We start from the raw sequence: 26,746 nt of genomic DNA on the forward strand, positions 1-26,746 counted from the left end.
TAATCTGAGTAATTTGCATTAAAAGAAAAAGATATAAATGCATCCCTTTTTATATAATTTTATATTTCCCAGGGACTTTATAGACAACACAATTAAGAAATAATTGTAAATTATTATAATTCTAACCTTAATCTTAGAACCTGCAACATGTAAAAATCCCAGTCATATATTGCTAATTATTTGCCGAATTATAATCAAATGTTTGTCATACAGTGATTTTAACTTTTTAAGATAATATTTAAATGCTTTATACTGCCATGGGTCCTTTTGTTTGATTTTACAAATCAGCTCAAATATTTTAGTAAACTCTTTTTCCACCTGTTTAGTCTCTGAGTTACCACTTCTCAGTACATAACAGGGATGCAACAAAAAGGTGACAAAGAAATATCTAAATAGCCTAGAATTTCAAACAAGTCTTCAGGTACAAAATCTAGAGGTGATATAAGATAGAAAAAAAAGCTGCCATTAAACATAGTATTATCCTGATGTGGAACATCCAGAAAAGGCCTCCAACTAAAAACATTTCCCTGAAAGCATGTCTCAGTAATGTGGGGAGATCCACAATTCTTTCCATAATAAATTTGGGCTGCCCTGAGAATCTCCAGTTATCATCATTAATATTTTGTTGTAATCTTACAGCATCCTGAGACTGATCATTTTTTACCAAATATTGGTAGCAGTAAAGTTATCATTTGTCTACAGATTGGCCAACTACTTGCCCCAGACCATGAACTATATTGCCAGTATGCAATAATGCAGGTATCACAAAAGAGATTTCCACAGTTTGTTTCAACAGGAACAAAGGCCTGATGTAAACAAATTGGACAGCACATGTCAGTGTAGATCTGCTGTTGAGCTGCAGCAGGGGCATCTTGTTACATTTGAAGTTGTTTCTGAAGTATCCATACTAGTTCTTGTTTTTCTGGGTGGATGTTTTGATGTGCATTTCTGAAAAGTGCATATACCAGGTAGTAATCAAAACAAAACTAACCACAACTGTCACAAGTACTTGGCCACTCACTCTTTCTATGACTGAATCAATATCCACTTTCAAACTTTGAACTTCACACTGAGATTTGGCCACTCCAGTTCTGGGACTAAGCTCAGCTTATGGTTCAGAATTTTTTGAACTGCCTGGAATGTGGAATCACTCTCAGGCTGCATTTCCTTATGAAAAGAAAATGGAGGATATGAAACTCTCGTTCCCATACACTAAACTAGAGAAAAGTGGTAGTACCCAATTTCTCTAGGTATGAGGGGAGATAGCTCAAGCACATCAGTGTTCAAATATCACAGGTAATTCATATTTTTTCACATGGCAAAACAGTAAAGTTAAAGTCTTATAAGATACCTCTTCATTGCAGAGGGTACCTTGACAATTCCCAAGGATAGAGATTGTTTCCGGGGACTGCCTGGGCAACCACTAGCTGTCTCCTTTCTACTTTGGAATGCAAGCACAGATGCACGAGCACTGCTGCACTTCCGTGAGGGCACACACCGAGAATTCACCACCACCTCCAGGGCCTTGTGCGCACACTGATGGTGTATAATCTTTTTAATGTGTCATTGTATTTGAATTGCTAGTAAGATTTGTGCATCTGTGTTCATGAGAGATATTGGTGTATAGTTTTTTGGGGGGGTTTATCTTTACCAGGTGTCAGAGTTATGTTGGTCTTATAAAATGAGATAGGAAGTATCGTTTTTTCTTCAGTTTTTTTGAAATGTTTAAGAAGCATAAGTATTAAATCATCTTTGAATGTTTTGTAGAATTCACTGCTGAAGCCATCTGGCCCTGAACTTTTACTTTTTGGCAGATTTTCGATGATTGTTTCAATTTTCATAATGTTGATCAGTCTATTTAGATTTTCCAAGTCTTCATGATTCTGTCTAAGAAGGTTGTATATATCTAAAAACTTTTCCTTTTTTCTAGGTTATTAAATTTTGGGGTGTATAATTTTTCATAGTATTCTGGTACAATCCTTTGTATTTTGGTGGTATCTATTGTAACTTTCCTTTAATTTCTGATTTTCTTTATTTCTGTCCTTTCTCTTTTTTCCTTTGTGAGTCTAGCCAGTGGTTTGCCAATTTTCTTAATCTTCTCAAAGAAACAGCACTTTGTTGCATTAATTTTTTTGTATTTCTTTTCTGTCTCAATTTTGGTTAATTCTACTCCAATTTTTATTATTTGATTTTTTCTGCTGAATTTAGGCTTTCATTGTTCTTCTTTTTCTAGTTTTCTTAGATGTAATGTTAGGTTGTTTATTAGAGATCTTTCTTGTTTCTTTAGATAGTCCTGTAATGATATAAACATTCCTTTTATTTTCACTTTTGCTGTGTCTCAAAAGTTTTGATAAACATATTTTAATAAACATATTTTCATTTCATTTGTTTCTATGTATGTCTTGATCTCTCCTTTTATTTCTTCTATGACTGAATCATTCTTTAGTAGCATGTTGTTTAATCTCCTCGTATTTGTGGCTCATCCCATATTTTTTTATAGTTCATCTCCAGTTTCAAGGCATTATCAACTATGAATATATTTGGTATGATTTCAATCTTCTTAAATTTGTTGAGGCTAGATTTGTGTCATAACATATGGTCTATCCTTGAGAATGTTCCATGTGCACTAGAGAAGAATATATAATATATGTTTTCGGATGAAAGGTTCTGTAAATGTCGATTATGTTCAATTGATCTAATGTGTTAAGGATATTTTCTTATTAATTTTCTGTTTAGGTGTTCTATTCATAGTTGACAGTAGAGCATTTATGTCTTCTACTATGATTATGTTTTTGTCAGTTTCTTCCTTTGGTTCTGTTAATAGTTGCTTTATATATTTTAGTGCTTCCTGATTGGTAGCATATATATTGATAAGTGTTATGTCTTCCTGATATATGGACCTCTTTATCATTATGAAGTTTCCATCTCTGTTTCTCATTACTAGGTATTTATGAGAATGTAATCTACTTTTGAAATAAGTGTATTGTAGCGTCATCTCTCTTTAGCAGGTTGATAAGAGTTTTTTCTTCTAATTTTTAGTAGGTGTTATCCAAGCCTCCTGCACTTCCCAAGCCTGCTGGTTTCTTCTTTATGTTTAAGAATGCCCTTTATCCTCTGGAAAGGTGTGTATCTCCTCTGTGATCAGGTTGCCTCAGTCTCAGAGCTCCAACTCTATGGGAGAATGTGAAAGGTGATTTGGGTCCCAGCCTCTGAAAATGCCCTGAAGTCTTGATACTGCCCTAAAAGTCAGGTGCAATGCTCCACTGCTTTTCTGTGAATCAGCCTGACAGGATGGAAGTAGGGTAAATTGGGAGAGGTCAGCTTTGTTTGTGGCTGTTTTCCTTCCAGTAATGCTGACTCAGGCTTTAGCTGCTTTGCATCTATATCAGTTCTGGTTGTGGAATATCCCCTGGGGCTCAGTGCTAGCACTGCAAGGGTATGGTGGGAGGGAGGACTTTGGGATTGTGGAGAAAGGCGGACAGACTTTGTGACTTAGCTTTCTGCCAGCAAAGGTGGTTGCTAAGACACAGCTGTCTCCCTTTTGCACTCGGTTGCCGGCCTGCCTCCGTCCTGTGCTCTGGGCTTTGCTGCATGAAATATGCTTATCCCTCAGGCAAGACTGTTTGGGGCTTCAAAGAGCCAGAACCCATCATGTTGTTCTCTCCTCCTCTTCCCCCTGCCTGGAGCTCTGGAACGGAGCTGCTTTCCATAATGCTTGGCTTTGTTTATTTCTCTCTTTTTGCCTCCCTGTCTCACCCAGGAAGGGCCATCTTCAGATGCTCTGATGCGCAGATCTCTCAGACTTGCTTGTGTGCAGATTGAATGTTATTTGTTGGGATGTAGATGTTCAGCTCCTTGTAGTTTCAAGGGACGAGATCACAGGAGATTCTTTATGCTACCATGTTTCTGACATCCAGCAACATTTTCTTTTATTTTAATATACATGGTTTTCTTTAGTTCTTTGACCATATTAAAATAGCTGATTTAAATAATCTTTGTCTAATAAGTCCAAAATATGAATTTCTTAAGGGACAATTTCTATTATTTCTATTTTTTTCTGTATAAAAACCATAATATCTTGTTTTTTTCCATATTCCTATTTCTTTCTTGAAAAATGAATATTTTAACTATTATATGGCAATATAATGCGGCAACTATGAAAATCACAAATCCACCAAGATTTTTTATTTATTTTATTCTTTTACAGATTAGTTATAATTTTTTTAATTAATTCATTTAATTTTAATTCTTTAATGCCACAACATATTTGATCCCTTTTACGCCATCTACCTACCCTCTTCCCCTCCCACTCTACCCCCTGGTAACCACTAGTCTATTGTTCATGTCCATGAGTCTATGTTTGTTCGTTCTGTTCGTTTGTTGCTTTTAGATTTTTGTCCCACATATAAGTGATATCATGTGGTTTCCAACTTTTTCTGTCTGGCTTATTTCCCTTAGCATGATTATCTCGAGGTCCATCCATGTTGTCACAAATGGAAGTATTTCATCTCTTCTTATGGCTGAGTAATATTCCATTGTATATATGTACCACAGCTTCTTTATCCAATCATCAACTGTAGGACACTTAGGTAGCTACCATGTTCTGGCTAACGTGAATAATGCTGCTATGAACATCAGCATGAAAATATCTTTTCAGATATGAGTTATCAAGTCTTTGGGGTAAATATTGAGAAGAGGGATTGCTGAAACGTATGGTAGATCAATTCTAAGTTTTTTGAGAAACCTCCATGCTGTTTTCCATAGTGGTGGTACAAATTTGTAGTCCCACCAGCAATGTATATGGTTCCTTTTTCTCCGCATTCTCTCCAACATTTGTCATTACTTGTCCTGTTTATAACAGCCATTTTAAAAGGTGCAAGATGGTATTGCATTATGGTTTTGATTTGCATTTCCCTAATAGCTAGCAATGTTGGCATCTTTTCATATATTTGTTGCTCATTTGTATGTCTTCTTGGGAGAAGTGTCTGTTCAGGTCCTCTGTCCATTTTTGATTGTATTTTTTTATTGTTATTGAGTTTTATGAGTTTGTTGTATATTTGGGATATTAGGCTCTTATTGGAGGCATTGCTTGCAAATGTATTTTCCCATTTGGATAGTTGTCTCTTTACCTTGTTGATGGTTTCTTTTGCTGAGCAGAAGCTTTTTAGTTTGATGTAGCCCCATTCATTTATTTTTGCTTTGACTTCCCTGGCCTTTGAGGTCACATTCATAAAATTCTCTGTTAGACCAAGGTCCATGAGTTTAGTTCCTCTGTTTTCTTCTATGCATTTTATTGTTTTAGGTCTTATATTCAGGTCTTTAATCTGTTTTAAGTTAATTTTGGTGTGTGGTGATCACTAAGATTTTTTATCATTACTATTTCCTCTTTGTTGTTGTTGGTGTTACTGCTTGTTGTTTAGTGACTTTCCTGGCCAACTTCTCTGAAGTCTGTATTCTTTGTTGTGAGTGATCACTGAAATTTCTGCTTAATTAGCTTAGTGGTCAGATAATGATTAAACAGATGCTTTCTTAAGTTCCTCGAACCGATAATCCTTCCACATTTTGCCAGGAGACTTGTGTGCATGTGTTGAGGCATGACTTCAATACTCATGTAATTTACAACTCTGCCACATTTACTTCCTGTATGCACAGGTGCTCTCTGTTAGCAAGAGGTGAAAAATTAGGGCACTTTCAATTTTTTACCTGGAAATTCACATAGCCTTGTATCTGGCTTTCTATTTCCCTAGGAGCATGTCAGAGTTTTAAAAAGTCCTCCATCAACATTTTGTTTTTCAGAACTTTCTTTAATTTTTTGGCCTTTTTTTTTTTTTGTCCAGGTGCTTGTTAACCACAACAGGTATCATAGCCTCAAGCAGCTGTAATATTAAATAATTGCTGCTGATTGCTTTTGACAAACATCTGAGGATACAGCTTTTCTTGAAAAATTAGCTCTGAGTTAGGTAAAAACAGAAACACTCTGATAATAGGGGCTTTCACAAGGATCTGGGAGACAGTTTGAATAGCAATGAGACTATTTGGGGATGAAGCTTTTCCAGGAGTTCCAAACCTGGAAAAGCTTCATCCCCAAATAGTCTCATTGCTTTGTTTCTACAGTGACTGGAAGACTGATGGTTTTTAGAACTATTATAGTTGCAAGCTTGCTGGTTTTCAATGCTACTATGGAACTAAGAAAAGGAGGATGAGTGTAGGCCAACTTAAACCATCACAAACCTTACTGTTCTTACCAAGATTTAGCAGTTTTTCTTAAACAAATACTCCCAGATATTTGCTTATTTATAAGAGTTTTGTAAAAGTTTATTTTGCTAAATTTTGTAAGGTTTTTTGGTTAGTTTTACAAAGTGTCTTTACAAAAGTCTTCACTCCACATTGCAGAAGACTTACTCTCTCTGTAATTTAATTTTAACACATAATTGCTTTTTACCAAATATAAATATATAAAATATCATGCCTATCTATTAAATTAAACCTATATTCCATTATTAATGACTCTATATTGGTCATAAAAAATATATACACAATCCTTTAAGCCTGGGAGAAAAATTCACTGTGAATCACAGCACTCACAATCACATGGTCCCATATCATTATATTCTACAGAATTTTACTGATATTTTATGGATAAATTAATGAGAATACCACCGTAAATGTACATAATTCTCAATCAATAAGGTATCTTCCTTTTGAAAAGTGAGAGCTAGATATAAGCAAGGAAAGAAAATGTATTCATCTACAGGTTTTTGTATCATTTCCTTACATACTATCTTTTGGTTTAGCCTTATTTGCATTAATGTTGAATATCTTGTGCCCTTGGTCTAAAATATACCTAACAAAATGTGCATCATGTCATTTATCATTTTGTTCCCTTTTTAAATGTTTACTGGGGAAGATTCTTTAAGTTGTATGCGTTTGTTTGTTTCTTCTGACAAAAAAAGACTTCCAAGTGCATATTAAACCTTTTCAAAAGAACAAAAGATGTTGAAAGATGGAGTCATGACAAACACACTGAACTGTTTTTCTAAATAAATGATGGGTTTTATTCAGCCACTTGAGGAAGCAACCATTAGTGATTGAGCTGATGTTACGCAGCTATGATACATAGAAGAAGCCAAAATACCTATTGAAATGTGCAAAACTCTATGACAATGTACTATTCTGTGAAGATGATGATGGGACTAAATGATTATTTTGCACAGTTTACTGTTATGGAGAGTGAATCTGCTCCTTTGTCACTGGGAACCTAATAAACATTTGACAAGAATGGACTTTCCTTGAAAAGTTAAGGGATTATAGAAATCAAACTCTGATAGTATTTATTTATCTAAAACACAACAAACCTAAGTTGGGATGCATATTTCATATTTATTTTTATGTTCAATTTCTTATACATGCATCCCTAGTATTCGCCACCTTTCTAATTTGCTGATTACCTTTCTATATTCATTGTTATCTATGAGTCTTTTTTTTAAAAAGAACAGTGTTGTAGTATTTTTTCTTTAGCTCCGATACATATAAAACTGTCGACTACATAAAAGATGCTCAATTAAAAGTAAACAATATTATCATTATAAAATTAAAACAAACAAAAAAAAATGCTAAGCAAAGCTAAACACCAGAGAACAGAATAAAAGAGAAGGACTCATTGAATGCATACTAACTACCAGGCACTGTTGTAAGCACTTTGCATTCAGTGACTCATTTAATCCTTTTAGAAGACAAAAATAGAATTGGAGATAGATGTTTTACATTTGAAAGCACTGAAAGGGTGGTCAAATATCTTGCCCCAAATCCCCATAGTAAGTGATGAAAAAGGAGGAAATCACAGGTAGGGACAGTTAAGTACAGCAGTGGTTCATTTTATTTTTAAAAAAGGGTATAATTTTATGGTAATCTTTACAGATTGAACTTCAAGCCAATTATTCATCAATAACCCTTTTTGGGCTCTGCATACTCTTTAAAGTTATGTTGTGAAGGCTGCAGAGGTGTATCATCTAATAATCATTTGCCTTTTTCAAGTGATAGTATCCTAGAAAATAATTAGTACTAAAGATGAAGCATGTAATTCTAGAAAAAAGTCAACTAGCTCTGTTAAGTAGTTAGTCAGGCATGAGCAACAGGAGCCAAGGCCCAGCTCTGTAATCATAGAAACTTCCTTTGAAGACCTTCCTTAAGTACCTCCCAGAAATACCTCCCTTTTAGGGTTATAAATTACCCCAAATCCTGGAGCACAAAGGCCATAAAAGCTGCTGATTAAACCAGCTAGAAACACATGCCCAGAAAGTAGTGCTCATAACTTCAGCCTCATTACACCATAATTGTAATATCATGACTATGCCCGGAAGTTCATGAATTCTGGGTAAGCACATGCCCAGTAGGCAAAGCGCTATATAGCAGTCAACTGTCAAGGAGATCTCACATAAGGATATTCTAGGACCTCCCATCACCACCTAAATGTAAACAGACCTTCCCATTTCTGCATTGCTACAGCACTCCTAGGTGGAAACCCACTCCTTTCTTGGGGGCATACTATCATATCTCTTTATCTCCTAAATTCCACAGAGATGCAGCCTTCCCTAGTGTGGCCTGTCTCCTTCTAAAATATACTTTCAATAAATACTTTTTCTCAATCTCACTGACCTGTAATTCTTTGTTGCATCAGCAAGGGAGAACCGAGGGACAACATACAATGTCACTGTCCACTGTCTTCCACTTCCTCCTCCCTCCACACCACCAGGGTGATGCCAAATTTCACCTCACCCCACTGGTGACAGCTCCACTATGCATTTTAATAAAATGTATGGGAAAGTGCTCATGAAATAAAACTATTGGCTTTACTGAATATTTGCGTAACTTTATCAGTTCCTTTAAATTAAACACAGAGAAATTCTAAGTGAAATAAAACCATTATCAGATTAGGTAAAAATGGTAGTAAGTACCATAATAGTACCTAACTACTCACCCTGTTACCATCCTGTTCCTTTGTCATCAATTTTCTCTCTCTCCTCCAACCACTCTCTCCTTCCCTTCCTCACCGTGCTCCACCCACACACTATCTCTAGCTGCTTCTTCAGTAGGCTAATTTCCTTCAACATCCTTCCAGAAAAGAATAAAGTTTTTCTGTTACAAATAACAGAAGTATCTGTATGATGTTCATCATTTTATTTAGTTTTATTCTGACCCAGTGGTCTTATCAGTAAAATAGAAGTCATAAGTGTTTGCCTCATCATATTTTTGTGAGGATTACAAGACATAATCAATAAAAAGTGCTTAATGCAATGCCTCATTCATAGTAATCCATAAGTAAAACCGAAGTACTTTTATTATTATAATTATTATTATTACTTAAAAAGATTAAGTGAATTAACATTTAATATGGCACACATCTAATTATCTTACAATTACCATATAACTTGACACAAATAACACTATTTAATTTAATTATTAAAACAACCCTATGAGGTAGTTGTTTATTTTTTTAGTTTTAGGTGAGGAAACTGAAGTATAAAAGTGTTAACTAGTTGAGGAAGTTGAATCTGAAAGCATAGAAAACTGGATGAGGAAAACCTATCTTAAACCACATCTATAATTATAATAATAAATTTTAGATTTCTAGATGTATGAAAGTTGAAATCCCTTATTGTTCTGGCATAATGGTTAAGCACCTGAGTTCTAAAGTGAGATTACTTGATTCAAATTCTAGCTTCAGCCCTTATAAAGACTAGAATCTTTGACAAATTACTTAATCTCTCTTAGCCTGTCTCCTCATCTATAAAATGAGGATATAGGGGTATCTGCTTTATATGGTTTATTAAGATTGTAATAAAATATGTAAAAAGCCTACACAATACCAAGCACACAGAAAGTATTCTTGGAAAAATAGTTATTACTTATTATAAATATAAATGAGAAATAGACATACCTCATGTAGAATTTTTATACACAATTATCTTTCCAGACATATTTTATAGCTTAGAATCGTGACATGCTGAAATTGCATACAAAGCTGATCACACTTAGCCCACCCAGAGTAAAACATGTGCTTTGAATTGTTTTCTTCCAGTAATAGCAGTGTATTTACAGAAAACATTTTTATTGTGTCATCTTGTCTTATAAATAAAGTCTCCTTTTGCCAGATCACCAGCTAGGATCGAGATGGCTTACTTTGCCCTTCAATCAATTGACCTCTTAAATAAAATATTTATAGGTTATCCTAACAAGTCATAAATACAAATAAATAATGGCATAGTCAGTCAAATTGACTTAGCCCTTTTTTTTCAGTCATTCCTTTAAAGTCAACTTCTCATTAAATTTCAGTCATCATTGATATTTTATCAGAAGTAAAATATTTGTTTTGCAGACAGAATAGGAGAATCTATAATCTACTAGAAATTCTGTGTATAAAATATCAACTTTTCATCAGTGTTTTAAAGCACTTATAACTATAGTTAGAGAAAAATCTCATTTTTTTTTAAATCTCTGCATTTCTAGTACTGTTAGTTGAGAAAATCTGTAAAAGCATAATGAATGAATGATTGTATAAATGAATGAATAAATGAATGAGCTTTTCTCATCAAAAACAAAACCATAGTCAATAAACCATAGTCAATATTTAGTTAAATAGTAACCCTTTACTGGGTTTATTTTTCAGTTATTTATTAAGAATGGTCCTTAAGAGAAACATGAAATCATGTGGTCACACTTACCACTAAATAAGTAAGAAATTTAATTTCTTTTCTTTTTACTTATTTTTACTAAGCATCATGTATGCATAGAATAATTTTTATTAAAATGCAAGTAAAATTAATGTGAAATTCCTCATTTACATTTCCTTCTTTTCTTTATCCAAGATCTGTATAATTTCTGGGTTTGTTAGTATTTTGAGTTCCTTCAAATTTCAGACCTTTCTACAAAGTTAGACTCAAATAATACTATATCTTATAAGATATTTTAGCAATATTTAATGCACAGTTTTCTTACAGAAAATCCATCGTTGTGGGAATTTTCAAATGAACTTGTCAAACTCATATTTAAGCATGATTTGTCCCATAGAAGATCCTATGAAAAGAAAGTGTCATAATAGCTACCTCCTCCATGCTTACAACAGATTTCTCTATTACTGCTATTTAAAAAACAAGTAAAACTGCTGTTTTTAATTTTACACTAATACAATAACTTTTATCAGTTTCATACAGTTATAACAAACAGAGGAGAGTAGGAGAGAGAAAGGAGGGTAGAATCTATTGCATTTACTAGAGCTTATATGTAAAAATAAATGCATTTGTGAATTGGCATAAAAGGAATTCTCTAAATTCAGAAGAAAAAGTATATTCTCTGCTTTAAAAAATCAAAGAGAAAGTATTCTGAGTCCAATTAATGTGTTTTAAAATGAGTTAATTTAAAAATATTAGTTTATAAAACTAATTAAAATAAAATTAATTAAAACTTAGTAAAGAAATGTTATTAACTTCTTTTAAATTGTTTTTATGTAGCTAAAACCCATTATTATTATTGTCGTTATTGTTTTTATTTTCCTTTGGTAATTATGAAACAAATTTTCTCTGCATTTAGTCAGGCCATGTCTGCCAGTTTACAAATGGATCCCTTTATTACTTTTGGGCCCTGAGGTACAGAGACAATTCATATTGATATTGTATATCATTTTTTTCTGTTACATGGCTATGAAACCACTCTACAACTATCATATTTACTATAAAAGCGACAAAGAAATGAATTGACAGTAAAATATAACTAGCTCAGTCGATGCTGAGCTGAAATCCTAGAGCATGGGGAGAAAAAGCTATTAAAGAAATATCAATAACAGGACACCGAATGTGAATTGCTCCTTAAGGATAATTTTTATTTGTTGTTTTCAGTGGATTTTCAAAATTCAAGATAGAGAAAAGAATCTGTGAGCATATGCCAAGAAAAGATAGATACATTTCAACATTCTTATACATCCAAAATACCTAGAAAAATATTTGATACTAATTGGCATGTCCCTATTAATCAGCCACAGTTGATAGCAAAACAATCTGACTGAGGTTGATTTGAATGTTCAGACTGAATAATTTTTCCTTGTCTCCACCAAGAACACAAAACAAATAATGCAGAAGTTTGGAGTACTTAGGCTTAGATAGAAGTAGCTGATGTTCTAGTTTAGTTGCAGATTAACAGCTTTCAAAAGCTATTGGCTCATTCAAACAAAGTCCTCTGTGTGTGTGTGTGTGTGTGTGTAACATTTTATTCAGTTCATAACTCATTAAGAAGTATGCCAATCATCACAATTCATTTTGGCTACAATATCTGGGTTTAGTATAGTTCAAGTCATACTATTTATGAAGAGACCAGCATCTACAGGTTTCCTGCATAAAGACTTTCAATAAATCCTTAGTCCAACTATTTCCCTTCCTCCTACTAATGAAGATAAGTTGGATCCTAAAAATATTTTTAGTTTTGCATTCTGTGTCCCAAGAGAAAGGGCTACACAATTGCAGAAGCAAACCAGAGCATTGTTTCCTGCGAGACAACCAATATTTTTCAGAAACAGCAGGGTTTTATGTGATCTGTAAGTCAGAGGACAAGACTTGAACTGAGAAACTTCAAATGCCAGGGACACAAAGTAGCAAGTAGCTCACCAGTAACATTGCTATATAAAAGTTTTGTTACTGATTAAAGCATACTTGCAAGTTGGTAGAAAAAAAGAAAAGGAAATCAATATAGATTGAAAACACAACCCTATGACCAAGATGTTGTTATATGGTCTCATATATACAATCTCATTTTTACTCACAACAACCCAATGGCATATGTATTATCAGTACCCTCAATTTCAGATATGAATAAACTATTGGCCATATAGGGTAAGTATGTTTCCAAGGCCACATAGTTAATACACATTGGAGCCTATATTTGAATCCTCCGAAGTCCATGTTCTTTGTTTCTAAAAGGGCAGAGGGAAGGGGTAGGAAGATGTATTCTGGCCTTCATACTGGAGAGCTGACCTTCAGATCAAACTTTCCTTTTAGGGAGCATCATCCTTAGCAGCTCTCACCAAATCTTTCTGTGAATAATACATAGTTATCTCCTATACCTCTTTCCTGCTACTTCAGTAAAGCAAGCAATGCCCAATAGCAAAGCGGCAGGTAGGGAATAAGTAATATATCTATTCTTTAACTCATTTCCCATTTGCCTCAAGAATATTTGCTGGCAGCACTTGCAGCCGCAACGTTTACTCTGAGATAACTCACGGATTACAATCCTAAACTTACCCCGAGTTTGCAATACATCTCCCACGCTTTTCAGAGAATTACATCAAAACAGGACTGATGCAGTTGGGACAGCTTGTTTGAACAGAAAACAGATGTCAAATGATCTGGAAAAAAAAAAGATTGCAAAGGGGACGACTGTAACCAGATTCAGTGGTGAACTCATGGTACTGAAATGGTGTGACAAGAAGGAGGTGACAATGTTGTCAACATTCCACACTGATACTGTGATTGAAGTAGATAACAGAAATGGAAAGAAAACCAAGAAGCTACGTGTCATTGTGGATTACAATGAGAATATGGGAGCAGTGGACTTGGCTGATCAGATGCTCACAAGTTTTGGTATAAGAAATTCTTTTGCCATCTTCTAAACACCACAATGCTGAACTCCTACATCCTGTTCAAGGACAATCCTGAGCACATGATCTGCTGTGTAAATTTCAGACTGACATTGATTGAAAGAATGCTGGAAAAGTATCACAAGCCAGGGCAGCAATGTTTTTGAGGTCTCTGATGATGCCATCGGTACTCTGATGATGTCATACCTCTGTGCCTGTCTGGAAGATATTTCCCCAAGAGCATGCTATCAATATCAGGGAACCTGAATCCAACTGGTTGCTGCAAAGTTTTGTTATGGCACAAACGATTCTGAGACCCACGGAGCCAATCGAGATTAATTATGAGCCTTTATTAGCTGGCCGATGACTGACTCTCTACCACGCAGGGATAGAGGAGATCAGCCCCGAGCTTTCAGAGGAGGCAGCTGATAAAGCTTAAGGCCATATCCTGGTGGTCTCCTGAACAAGCAAGCAGATTACAGAAGTGGAAGTTGGCTGTTAGCATATCTTTGCCCGGAACAACACCCTTAATTAACAAGTAAATGGATTACAGAAGCAGACATTGGCCATCTTTATATCTTATACAATACACTTCCTAAACCACACACAAGCAAGTAGGACAACTTCTGGTATCTAAAGATATTTCTTCCCTGTAGCTGACTTAGCTAGTTGGCTCACTTGAAAATTTTCCACCCTTAACAGTTTGCTGCTCACACAATGACAAGGATGGCAAGAAGATCCAGAGAGAAACGTGATATTTTTTGTGTTGTTCCTTCCATGCTTTGAAATTTATCACAGACAAAAAAAAAAAAATATTAAATACTGGTCGTCATATATATTTCTGTTACATTAGGATTAAAGATAAGTTCTCTTTAGAAATAACTCCAAGAACAGTTTTTTATATATATTTTATTTTCACATCGAAAACCAGTCAGATTTGCTTTGATCTCTAAGAACGTGTTTACATAAAATTAAATTAACATTGGCAGCGAGCTGCACTTTTTTTCCTCTAAACTGGAAATGGGTTAATGAATAATAGTATACATACAATTTCTTATTTATACCTATAGATAGATCCTTCTGGATATAAGCAGAGAAAGCTCTGAAAGAAATTATAATATTTGTTTTGTTCTTACCTGTGCTAATGAAAGGAAATCACAAGTCATCTACCCCAAAATAAGAAATTTAATTGAAATAATACCAGCAAGTATTTGCTAAGAAATTAGGTGCCCAATACTGAGTTAGGCATTAATGTAGTCATTCTCAAACTTTAGTATGCAGAGGAAATCTCTTGAGAACTTTTAAAATACAGATTCCAAGCCCCTCTCCCCTCAGAGATTCTGACTCAGTAGACCTGGGATAAGCTCAGCTATTTGAAACTTTAATAATTACTTCAGGTGATTCTAATGCCAGTATTCCCTAAACCACATTTTTAAAATAAGTAATCTAAAGCACATCACATACTGCATTTAATCAGCTTTTCCATTTTACATTTCTTAATTTATTTATTTACTTTAAGACAATGTCATTAAATCTTAATTAACTGTACTTGGCAAAGAGATGTTTCCAGAAATGTGTCTGGTTATTAATAGGGAAATAGTAACATACTATACAAGTTTCAAAAGAGTAAAAGCAGGGATATGAAGAAATTTAAACACACTAACAAAATATAAGAAAGAAGTAAAAAGGAAAACAAAGCTAAATGAAAAATCTAAGATGACAGAAATAATTCTAATACATCACTAATCACAAAATTGTGAATGGGTTGAATGCGCACAGTAATTTTCAGGTTGTTTTTAATCCACCTACATACTATTTATAAGTAAAATTAAAACAAAACTGTACTACATTGAATATCAAAAAGTAAAGTGATGAAAATAAATATACCAAGAAAATACTGATAAACAATGCAGATTTCTCAATATTGCCACCTAAAATTTTGATTCAGAATTTACTTTTTAACAGGTGCTCCAAATGACACTAATGCAGATGATCCTGAGACCACACTTCAAAAAAAAAGCTTAATTAGAGCACTGCTGAAGAGAATGGTTTCTCTGTCTCAAAAATTTTAAAAGTAATTTCTACTTGGATTCTAACTTACAGTTTTGCATAAATAGGTTTCAAATTATGAGGATTTATTTTAACAAATAATGATGCCACAGAAGAGGAACCATCTCCAGGAAATCTGGTAATTTTTCAAATCACTTTATTTTGAAATTTTCCATTTTGTTGTTGTAAAACCTATCTAAATTAGAAACAAGCAGCTCAACTCTTAGATGGATGCAAGATATCATATTAAACTGAAAGTCTTTCTCTTAAAATTCTCAGAGAAGAGTTTGAGCGAAGCCGAACAAAAATATTTTAATGCCAAATTTAATTTAATCACCAGATGCATCTCCCCAAATCAGTCATAGATGTTTGGGGAGAAAATTTGCTTCTATCGGCTAATGATATCTCTAACATTAATACAGAGTAGACATTATAGAGTGAAGGATCTGACATTCACTATATGAATCACATTTATCTAATGTGCAGATTGATAGATTGATCTCAACACTTGAGATAGGACATTAAGAGAGACATACTGTGCTTCAAGGAACAGAGTCTAATATTGCCTTTTCAATCTCTTCTCTCACCATTTCTGTATATGAGTTGTATACGCTAATAAAACCATTCAATTGTCCACCTTTTGGGTCTTTCCATCTCTAAACATGTTTGATCTTTTAAAAGAGGCTGCTAAGAAAATGAAAAGGCAAGCCATAGAGAGAAAATATTTTTTAAATATATATATTATATAAGGGTCTTATATACAGAATATATAAAGGGCCATTATGACTCAATAATAAAAGACAACCTGAAATGGCCAGTGCAAACACTCTAAGGTGGAGGCATGCCTAGCATATTGAAGGAGGCTATTGTGACAAGAGCACAGTGATTGAAAGAGAGAATGATGAAAGAGAAAATAAAAGAGGGACAATTGATCATTAGATCTTTATAAGACTTAAGGACTTTCCTTCTACCCTGATTGAGATGGGAGGACATTCAGAGATTCTTAATCTTGAAAGTCCTTGGATAGAATTTAGGAGGTCTGTGAACCTAGACCATTATGAATATAGTAACAAACTGCAGTAATATTAACATTACGTGCAATCCAAAGACAGTTTCATATCATATTGTAATTGTTTCAGATATCTCAAAATATCATTCACACTTACTACAATTTGGAAATTACCGCAGTCATTAGACCTGACCTTAGATCTTGTCGTTTAATGCATTAATTAAGGAGCACATACATTACTATGTCATTAATTTGTTTTTTAAAATATATTTAGGCTATGTATTTCAGCATAATTAGTTTACCTTGTATTCCTTTTTAAATTTCATGAATTGTTAAATATTCTGAGAAGGGATCCAGAGGTTTCACCAGACTATCAAAGAGGTTAAGAACCCCTCGAATAGGGAATTTAGAACAAAGTTGGAATATAATTTACAATTTTAAAGTATCATTCTATGTATTGTGTTGAGAATAAATTACTGATAGATAGACAGACCAATTAGACATTTATTTTAGTGATCCAGGGTGGAGATTATGATGGCTCAGACCAGAATTGGAGCAGAGTAAGAGAGGAAAGTGGTGGTATTCTTGTGCTATATTTTGAAGATATAGCCAATGGACTGAGCTGTTGTATTGAATTTGGGGTATGAGAGAGAAAGAGATGTGTCAGGAATAACTCTAATGTGTTTCTGAAACCGTACATTTTCTTATGGGTTTTAATTATAAAAACAAAGCTAGTAATTCACACAGACAATTCCATGCCATACACTTCCCCAGAGACAGTAAAATTGAATATGAAAAAGGTAAAGAAGGTGATGGCAGAGGGGAACGAATTATCTCAAAGTAATATCCAGCCATGCCTGTTTTGACATTTTATTGCCCTCAGGAATTTTATTCAAAGTTAAAGAACAATAACCGAGTGCAACAATAAAAAATAATTTACAAAACTTCTCCCCAGAATTATGGTGTGTTCTGAAGACAAATTTGTCTGGATAGCCCAAAGTTGTAAGATAGACAGAGAATGAGAAGAGGGTGTGCATACTTCAGCCCAAAATGTGTTTTAGAACAACTACTATAGTATATTAAATATGTTGTCTATTTAAGAGATGAATAAGCTCAACTTTAGTATATTAAAAATGTTGAATCAGCTCAAATTTAATTTATTAAATATGTTGTCTATTTAAATGATGAATCAGTTCAAATTTAGGTTGAAAGTAGGAAAATCACCTAGACTTTCCTATAAAATGACACTGAAGTAAATGCCCTTGGCAGAAACAGAATTTTGACCTTGACAAACCATAGGACTAACCCGTTTAATATTTCCGTATCTAATATCTCTACAATTAACATGATATTCAAGAAAGTGTGTTGTTATTTTTCTCCTTTATAATGGGGTAGGGAGGTAACAGGTTGGTGACAGAAATTTTCTTTATATCAAAGCCATTTTAAGTCTAATTAAATTAAAAAGAATTTCAAATGGTTACTTGGTTTTCTAACCAAGTATTTTAAGACTATTCATCTCAATTAAATATATAATGATCAATATAGCTATTTAATTTCTAAAGTCTCTACTTTTTAATATAGAAGATTAGAATTTTATAAAGAACTTTAGAAAGATTCAAAATATATAATCGAATAATTATTTCATTCCAAGGAATAGTAAAGCAAATGGTTATGCATTCTTTTTTTCATTCTTGCCATCATCCTTTTCTAGACTTATTGCAATCAATAATATTACATTTTCTGAAAGATAAGCCTCAAATGGGAGAAATTAATATAGAGCTGCCTGGGGATGTTTATTGTTAAATTTGGGTTGCATTCATCTGATCATGGTTCCCAGAGACATCAATCAAGATTGACTTGTGAGTATATGTTTGCTGACACCTTGCTACCCTGGATGTTATTTGCTCATTCTGACTATTACTTCCAGTCCTCTGGTAACTTGCTAGTAGAAAATAAATGTAAATTTGAAAGATGAGTGATCAGTGTCAAGAGTTTATTCAATGTAACTGGCCTTAAAGCATCCAAGTCAATAATTCTTACTCTTATATTTAATATTGCAGGCATCTATAGATAGCATGGGAGAACTGAATTAACTTAGGAGATAGATTGATTCTTAAATCTTTTTGAATTCTATTTGTGTGAACCAGCTACTACTAAATAGACTTACTCCACCACCATCACTATGAAGTCCAGAACCTTGTACTCATGGAAGGGGTGATAGAACTTGTCATTCCTCTACTGAAACTCCCATAGCACCTAATGACTGAACTATTTACTAACATGTCAGCATTATTTTGGTTTATACCTTAATAACTTTATCGTATGTCTCACTTTCCATAAGGGTCCTCCAAACCATTAAATAACTCAAAAACAAATATATCTGAAATTTAATTTACTCTCTGCCCACCCGCCCCCATAAAGGAGTCTCCGGCATTCCTCATTTCAGGACCCACTTCTCGGCCTTCAAAACTTGAAACTTCACTTCCTAAAGATAGCTCAAATGTGTGAGTGTCTTCCCTCGACTGCCAGAACTATTGTTAAAACTGTCATCATCATGAGGAGAGATCCAGGATGGCTGTGTAGAAAGACCCTGAACTCATTTCTTCCCACAAACACATCAAATCTATTCTTATAAACTGAGCAATTCCATCTGAAAAAGAACTGAGGGATGACTGAACAGCTTCTACACAGCAAATGAAAGAAAGACCACACAGAAATGAGAAGGAAAGTATCATGGGAATCCCACCCCCAACACATTTACCTATTTACCTGCAATAGGAAGAAAGAACTGAGGTACCACTCATAGACACACCTGCCCTGGGGCATAGCAAAAAAAAAAAAAAAAAGGTGGTTTAAATGGCACCCAGACTATTTGGGAAGGAAAGCCACTTAGTAACCCTAGAGCATCTGCCAAGTGAGAGGAGAACTACAGGAATTATCTCTAGGGTAAGAGACACCAAAAAGTGCCATTTGTTACATTCCCTCTCCATCTTGATTGCACTAACAGGAGCTTGATCAATGTGCTCTAACCATAGGCTAAGGCCATCCCAGTGTACCTCAGGCCCCAGGCCCACATAAACTCAACTTTTGGGCTTCCTCCTGGAACCCCACACAACTTGCACCAACTTCAGCCACAGGTTTGGCCCTGGTGCATCTTGCCCCCAGGACTTCGCATGACTCAGGTCTACCTCAACTACAGCTCCAGCCAACCCACCAAGGCTGGAGTCAAAGTTGTCTCAACAGAGCTTACCCCTGAGACTTTACATAGCCTACTCCAACTATAGCTTCTAGTAGACTGCCAAGATGGCCCTGGCATGGCTTGTCCCTGGGACCGTCAGAGGCTTATACCACTCTAGCTACAGCTCTGGGATTGTCCCAAGGACTACCTGCAGACTCAACCTACTCCAACTACAGCTTCAATCAGCCTGCCAAGACAACTCTCATGAGCCTTGTTCCCAGAACTTCCTGTGGCTTGTACTCACTATAGCTACAGCTTTAGCTGGCCTGCTAAGGCAGCCCCTACACGGCTTGCCCCCAGAACTACCTATGGCCCAAGCTGCTTCAGCTACATATCCAGGCTCCAGCCGGACTTGCTTTTATGACTTCCTGCAGCATAAACCCACTTCATCTATAGTGCTGGCCCCAGCATGACTTGTCCCCAGGACCCATCATGGCTCACTCCTACTTCTACTACAGCTCTGGCCTTGGTACAATTTGTTGTGAGACTTCCTGCGGGACATGCCTGCTTTAGCTAGCCACAGCCAGCCTGCCAAAGTAACTACAAGCACAATTTGCCCCCAGGACTCCCTGCAGTCATAGCCCACTCAAGCTAAGACTCCAACCAGCCTGCCAAAGTGACCTAGGTGCAGCTTATTCCCAAGTCTTCCAGTGACCTGGGCCTCTCCAGCTACATCTCCAGGCCCAGTGTGACTTGCACTTAGGACTCCCTGCTGTCTAAGTCACCTCCAAATATAGCTCCAGTCAGCCTGCCAGGGTGATCCCAATGAGGACTTTTCCTAGGAGTCCCCCCAAACCAAGCTAACTCCAACTACAGCACCAGCTGACTTGACAAGGCAGTCCAGCTTATGCTTGCTCTCAGAACTCCCCAAGGCTGTGCTAAATCCAGCTCCAAATCCAAACTACCTGCCAGGGTGGCCCTAGTGTGGCTTGCCTTCAGGAAGCCCCATGAACTGTGGCCACTCCAGCTTAGCTGCAGTTTACCTGCCAAAGACACCCAACACAAAGAGTATACAAAGGGAAGTACCTACACAAGACCACTATATCAAGACCAGGAGAGGCTGCTATTTCACTTAATTCATAGAAACAAACACAAAGAGACAGAAACAATTATGAGAAAGAGGACTATGTTTTTAACCAAAAAGTGGGCCAAAAACCCAGAAAAAAAGTGAAATGGAGACAAAAAAACAGACAGATGAAAAATCAAAATGTTGATTATAAAGATGCTCAATAAACTAGAGAAGAAGAGTAGATAAACTCAATGAGAACTTCAACAATGAGATAGAAAATATTTTTAAAAATCAGAACTGAAGAATCCATTAATATAAAAAGTACAATACAGGAAAATAACAGCAGATTAGATGACATTAAAGAAAAAATTCAGAAACCTGGAAGACAAGGTAGTGAAAATCATGTAATCACAAAAGAAAAACGAAACAAAAATTTTGTTGTCTTTTTTAATTAAAATTATTGGAGCGACATTGGTTAATAAAATAAAATATGTTTCAAGCATACGATTCAATAATACATGATATGTACGTTGAATTGTGTGCTCATTACCCAAAGTTAAATTTCCATATGTCGCCAACGATTTGACCCCCTTTAAAACCATCTACATCCTCACATCCCACTTCCCTCTGGTAACCACTAATCTACTGTCTATGTCCATGAGTCTATGTTTGTTTGTCATGTTTCTTTGTTGCTTTCAGTTTTATATACCACATAGAGTAAAATCATATGGTTCTCAACTTCTTCTGTCTGACTCATTTCGCTTAGCGTGATTATCCCAAGGCCCATCCATGTAGTCACAATTGACAGTATTTCATTTTTTTTCTTATGTCTGAGTAATATTTCATTGTAGATATGTACCACATCTTTATCCAATCATCTCTCAGTAGACACTTTGGTTGTTTCCATGTCTTGGCCACTGTGAACAATGCTGCTATAAATATTGGGGTGCATGTATCTTTGAGGATAAATGTTTTCAAGTTGTTTTGGGTAAATACCCAGAAGAGGGATTGCTAGGACATATGGTAATTCTATTCTTAGTTTTTATTTTCAAGAACCTCCATACTGCTTGCTATAGTGGTTGTATCAGTTTGCATTCCCATCAGCAGAGTATGAGGGTTCCTTTTTGCCCACAATTTCTCCAACACTTGCTATTAATTGTAGTGTTGATAATAGTCATTCTAATAGGTGTGAAGTGGTATCACATTGTGGTTTTGATTTGCATTTCCCTAATAGCTAGTGAAGTTGAACATCTTTTCATATGTCTGTAGGCTATTTGTATGTCCTCTTGTGAGAAGTGTTTGTACAGGTCCTCTGCACATTTTTTATTTTTATTTTTGTTTAATGTTGAGTTGTATGATTTTTTTTTTTTGTATATTTTGGGTATAAGGCCCTCATCAGAGATGTTGTTTGCAAATATCTTCTCCCATTTGTATGGTTACTTCTTTATTTTGTTGATGGTTTCTTTCTCTGTGCAGAGGAGTTTTAGTTTGATATACTCAAATTAATTTATTTTCAATTTTAGTTCCCTTGTCTTTGAGATAAAAATTCATAAAATCCTATCTAAGTCCATGATCTATGAATTTGGTACCTATGTTTTTTTCTATGCAATATATTGTTTCGGATCTTATATTTAGATCTTTGATCCATTTTGAGTTAATTTTGGTATATGGTGTATATAGCAGTCACGTTTTATTTTGCAAGTGGATTTCCAATTTTCCCAGCACCATTTATTGAAGAAGCCTTCCTTTCTTCATTGTATGTTTTTGGATCTTTTGTTGAAAATTATTTGCCCATATATATGGGGGTTTATTTCTGGACTCTCAATTCTGTTCCATTGGTTTGTGTGTCTGTTTTTCTGCCAACACCATGCTGTTTTGATTGTTGATACTTTATAGAAGGGGTCCCCAACCCCGGAGCCATGGACCGATACAGGTTTGTGGCCTGTTAGAAATGGATTCACACAGCAGGAAGTGAGCAGCAAGTGAAGCTTCAACTATATTGCAGCCACTCCCCAGTGCTAGCATCACCATCTCAGCTCCACCTCAGATCATCAGGCATTATATTCTCACAGGAGCACTGGTCCCTGATGCCAAAAAGTTTGGGGACTGCTGCTTTATAGTATAATTTGAAATCAGGCAAAGCGATACATCCGGACTTGTTCTTTTTTCTTAGGATTGCTATGGCTGTTCAGAATCTTTTGTGCTCCCATACAAATCAGGTATTTTTTTGTTCTATTTCTTTAAAAAATGCCATTGGAATTTGATGAGGATTGTATTTGTATCTATATAATGCTTTAGGTAATGAGGTCATTAACTATGTTGATTCTTCTAATCTATAAACACAAAATATCTTTATTTTGTGTTTTCTTCAATTTCTGTTAATAATGTCATAGTTTTCAGTGTTTAGGTCCTTCACATGCTTTTTAAAATTTATTCCTACATATTTTTGTTGTTGTTGTTATAATTGCAAAGAAAATAATTTTTTTCATTTCTTATTGTTAAAGGAATGCTATGAATTTTTGTACATCCATTTTGTATCCTGAAACTTTATTGTATTTGTTTATTGTTTTTAATAGTTTTCATATGGAGTCTTTAGAATTTTCCATATAGAGTATCATGTCATTGGCAAAAAGTGACAATATGACTTCATTACCAAGTTGGAAGTCTTTTATTTCTTTCTTTTGCCTAATTGCTCTAGCTAGAACTTCCAACACTATATGGAATAAGAGTGGTGAGAGCAGATAGCCATGTCTTATTCCTAATCTTAGAAGGTAGGTTTTAATTTTTCACCATTAGGTATGTTAGCTGAGGGTTTGTCATATATGGGCTTTATCATGTTGAAGTACTTTCCTTTTACGCCCATTTTGTTGTGTATATTAATCATAAATGGATGCTGTATCTTAAATGATTTTTCTTCATATATTGATATGATCATATGATTTTATCCTTTATTTTGTTTATGTGGTGTATCACATGAATCAATTTGTGTAAGTTAAACCATCCGTGTGCCTCTGGGATGAAGCCCACTTGATTATGGTATATAATCTTTTTAGTGTGCTGTTGTATTCGATTTGCTAGTATTTTATATAGGATTTTTGCATCTGTGTTCATAAGAGGTATAGGTCTGTAGTTTTTTGTTTTGTTTTGTTTTGTTTTGTTTGGTGTTTTCTTTACCAGGTTTTGGTATCAAGGTAATGTTGATGTCATAAATTGATGTAGGAAAAATTGCCTCTTCTTCATTTTTTTTTGGAAAAGCTTGACAAGTACAGGTATTAAATCTTTTTTAAATGATTGGTAGAATTCACTGCTGAAGCCATTTGGTCCTGGACTTTTACTTTTCCTAGGTTTTTGATGAATGTTTCAATTTTCATAACATTGATAGGTCTATTTAGTTTTTCTTTTTCTTTATGATTCAGTCTAGAAAGGCTGTATATGTCTAAGAACATGTCTATTACTTCTAGGTTATTAAATTTGCTAGTGAATAATTTTTCATAGTATTCTTGTATGATCCTTTGAATTTTGGTGGTATCTGTCATAACTTCTCTTTAATTTCTGATTTTGTTTATTTATGTCTTTTCTTTTTTTTCCTTAGTGAGTCTAGCCAAAGGTTTGCCCATTTTCTTAATTTTCTTGAACCTACTCTTTGTTGCATTCATTTTTTGTATTGCTTTTTTGTTCTCAATTTCATTTAATTCTATTCTAATTTTTACATTTTCCTTTTTTTTCTGCTGAATTTTGGCTTTGTTGTTTTTCTTTTTTTCTAGTCTTTTAAGATGTAACGTTAGGTTGTTTATTTGAGATCTTTCTTGTTTCTTGAAATAGTCCTCTAATGATTTAAACTTTTCTCTTCTTACCGCTTTTGCTGTGTCCCAAAAGTTTTTGATATGTATTATTTTCATTCTAGTTTGTTTTTATTTATGGCTTGATCTCACCTTTTATTTCTTTATGACCCAGTCATTCTTTAGTAGCATGTAATTTAAATTCCATGTATTTGTGATACTTTCCACTTTTTTTTTCTACAGTTGATCTCCAGTTTCAAAGTATTATCATCAGAGAATATATTTTTATGATTTCAATCATTTGAAATTTGTTAAGGCTAAGTTTGTGTCTCAGCATGAGATCTATCTTTGAGAATGTTCCATGTGTACTAGAGAAGAATGTATAATCTGATGTTTTGGAATGAAAGGCTATGTAAATTTTGATTATGTCCAATCGGTCTCATATGTCATATAAGAATGATATTTCCTTATTGATTTTCTGTTTGGATGTTTTATCTGCAGCTGACAGTGGAGTATTTAGATTCCCTGCTATAATTGTGGTTTTGTTAGTTTTTCACTTTAGTTTTGTTAATATTTGTTTTTTTTTTTTATATATATATATTTTTGTGCTTTCTAATTGGGAGCTATATATTGATATGGGTTATGTCTTTGTGATATATGGACGCCTTTATCATTATGAAGTTTCCATCATTTTTTCTTGTTATTTTTTTAACTTGAAATCTATTTTGTCAGCTATAATTATGTCTACACCCACTTTTTTTCTGGATGCCATTTGCTTGGAGTATAATTTTTCACCCCTTCATTTTGAGTCAATATTTGTCCTTACAGCTGTGATGTGTCTCTTGAAGGCAGCATATGGTTGAGTTTTGTTTTTTAATGCAATCTGCTACTCTGTGCCTTTTTGTTAGTGAGTTCAGTTCATTTACATTTAAGGTGATTATCGAAATGTGAGATTTTTCTATAGTCATTTTATCTTTTGTTTTGTGGCAGCTTGGTGTCCTATTGTTATTTTGCCCTTGTGTTTCTATTTTTATTTTAATTTGGTGGTATTTTATGGTTTGTTCTTCTCTTCCCTCTTGTTTCATGTTATGTGTCTCAGTTCTGGATTATTTTTGTGTGTGTGGTTATCATTAAAGTTATGTAAAGGAAAGATTGTATACATGTAAAGGAAAGATATGTATACACACACACACACACACACATATACACAGAAGTTGTTTTTCTTCTATGTGAGCCTTATCTCCATTCCCCTTTGCAGATTTAGTTCTTTGCTCCTTCCCCTTTTCTGTTTTAGTTGTTTCACATTATCCTTCTTTATGTTATATGCTCATTTCTAAGTTGAATATTTGTTTTCTCTTTTTAAAGTGTTTTTATTACCTTTAACCATTATGTAATATTTAAGCTTATAATAAGGTATTATTAATAATAACCCTAATAAGGGTTGCAATTTTTTGCATCTGTCTTTTAGTCATTTTACTTATTATTTTTTGTTGTTGTTGTTGTTGTTTTTGTTTTTGTCCTTTTGTTTCAAATAAAAGGGCTCTTTCAATATTCCCTGTGATGTAGGCCTCGTGATGGAAATTTTACTCAGCTTTTACATTTCTGGAAAAGTCTTTATTTCTCCTTCATACATAAATGAAAACTTTGCTGATATATTATTTTTGGCTGACACTTTCTTTCTTTTAATATTTTAAATATTTGATTCCACGCCCTTCTAGCTTGTAAGGTTTGTTCTGAGAATTCTAATGAAAATCTAATTGTTTTTTTCCTTTTTAGGTTACTATCTTCTTTTTTCTGGCTACCTTGAGAATTATTTTTTTTGTCATTAATATTTGATAATTTAATATAATGTGTCTTGGAGAAGGCCTTTTTGGGTTGAGATAATTAGGTGTTCTATTTACTTCTTGAATTAAAAGTTTTTTTCCTTAGATTTGGGAAATTATCATTGACTATTTGTTTGAATATACACTCTATTTCCTTCTCCCTCTCTTCTCTTTCTGGTATACTCATTATTCTTATGCTGCTCTTTCTGATGGTTTCA

General features: G+C 34.4%; 1 pseudogene; it reads right to left on the bottom strand.

Moving 5' to 3' along the window:
- Positions 1–344: 344 nt before the first annotated feature.
- The window catches only part of LOC105292781, a 27,868-nt pseudogene continuing 1,466 nt past the window's right edge, over positions 345–26,746 (bottom strand).

The sequence above is a fragment of the Pteropus vampyrus genome, unplaced genomic scaffold (genome assembly GCF_000151845.1).
Source record: "Pteropus vampyrus isolate Shadow unplaced genomic scaffold, Pvam_2.0 Scaffold63, whole genome shotgun sequence".
Classification (NCBI taxonomy): Eukaryota; Metazoa; Chordata; class Mammalia; order Chiroptera; family Pteropodidae; genus Pteropus; species Pteropus vampyrus.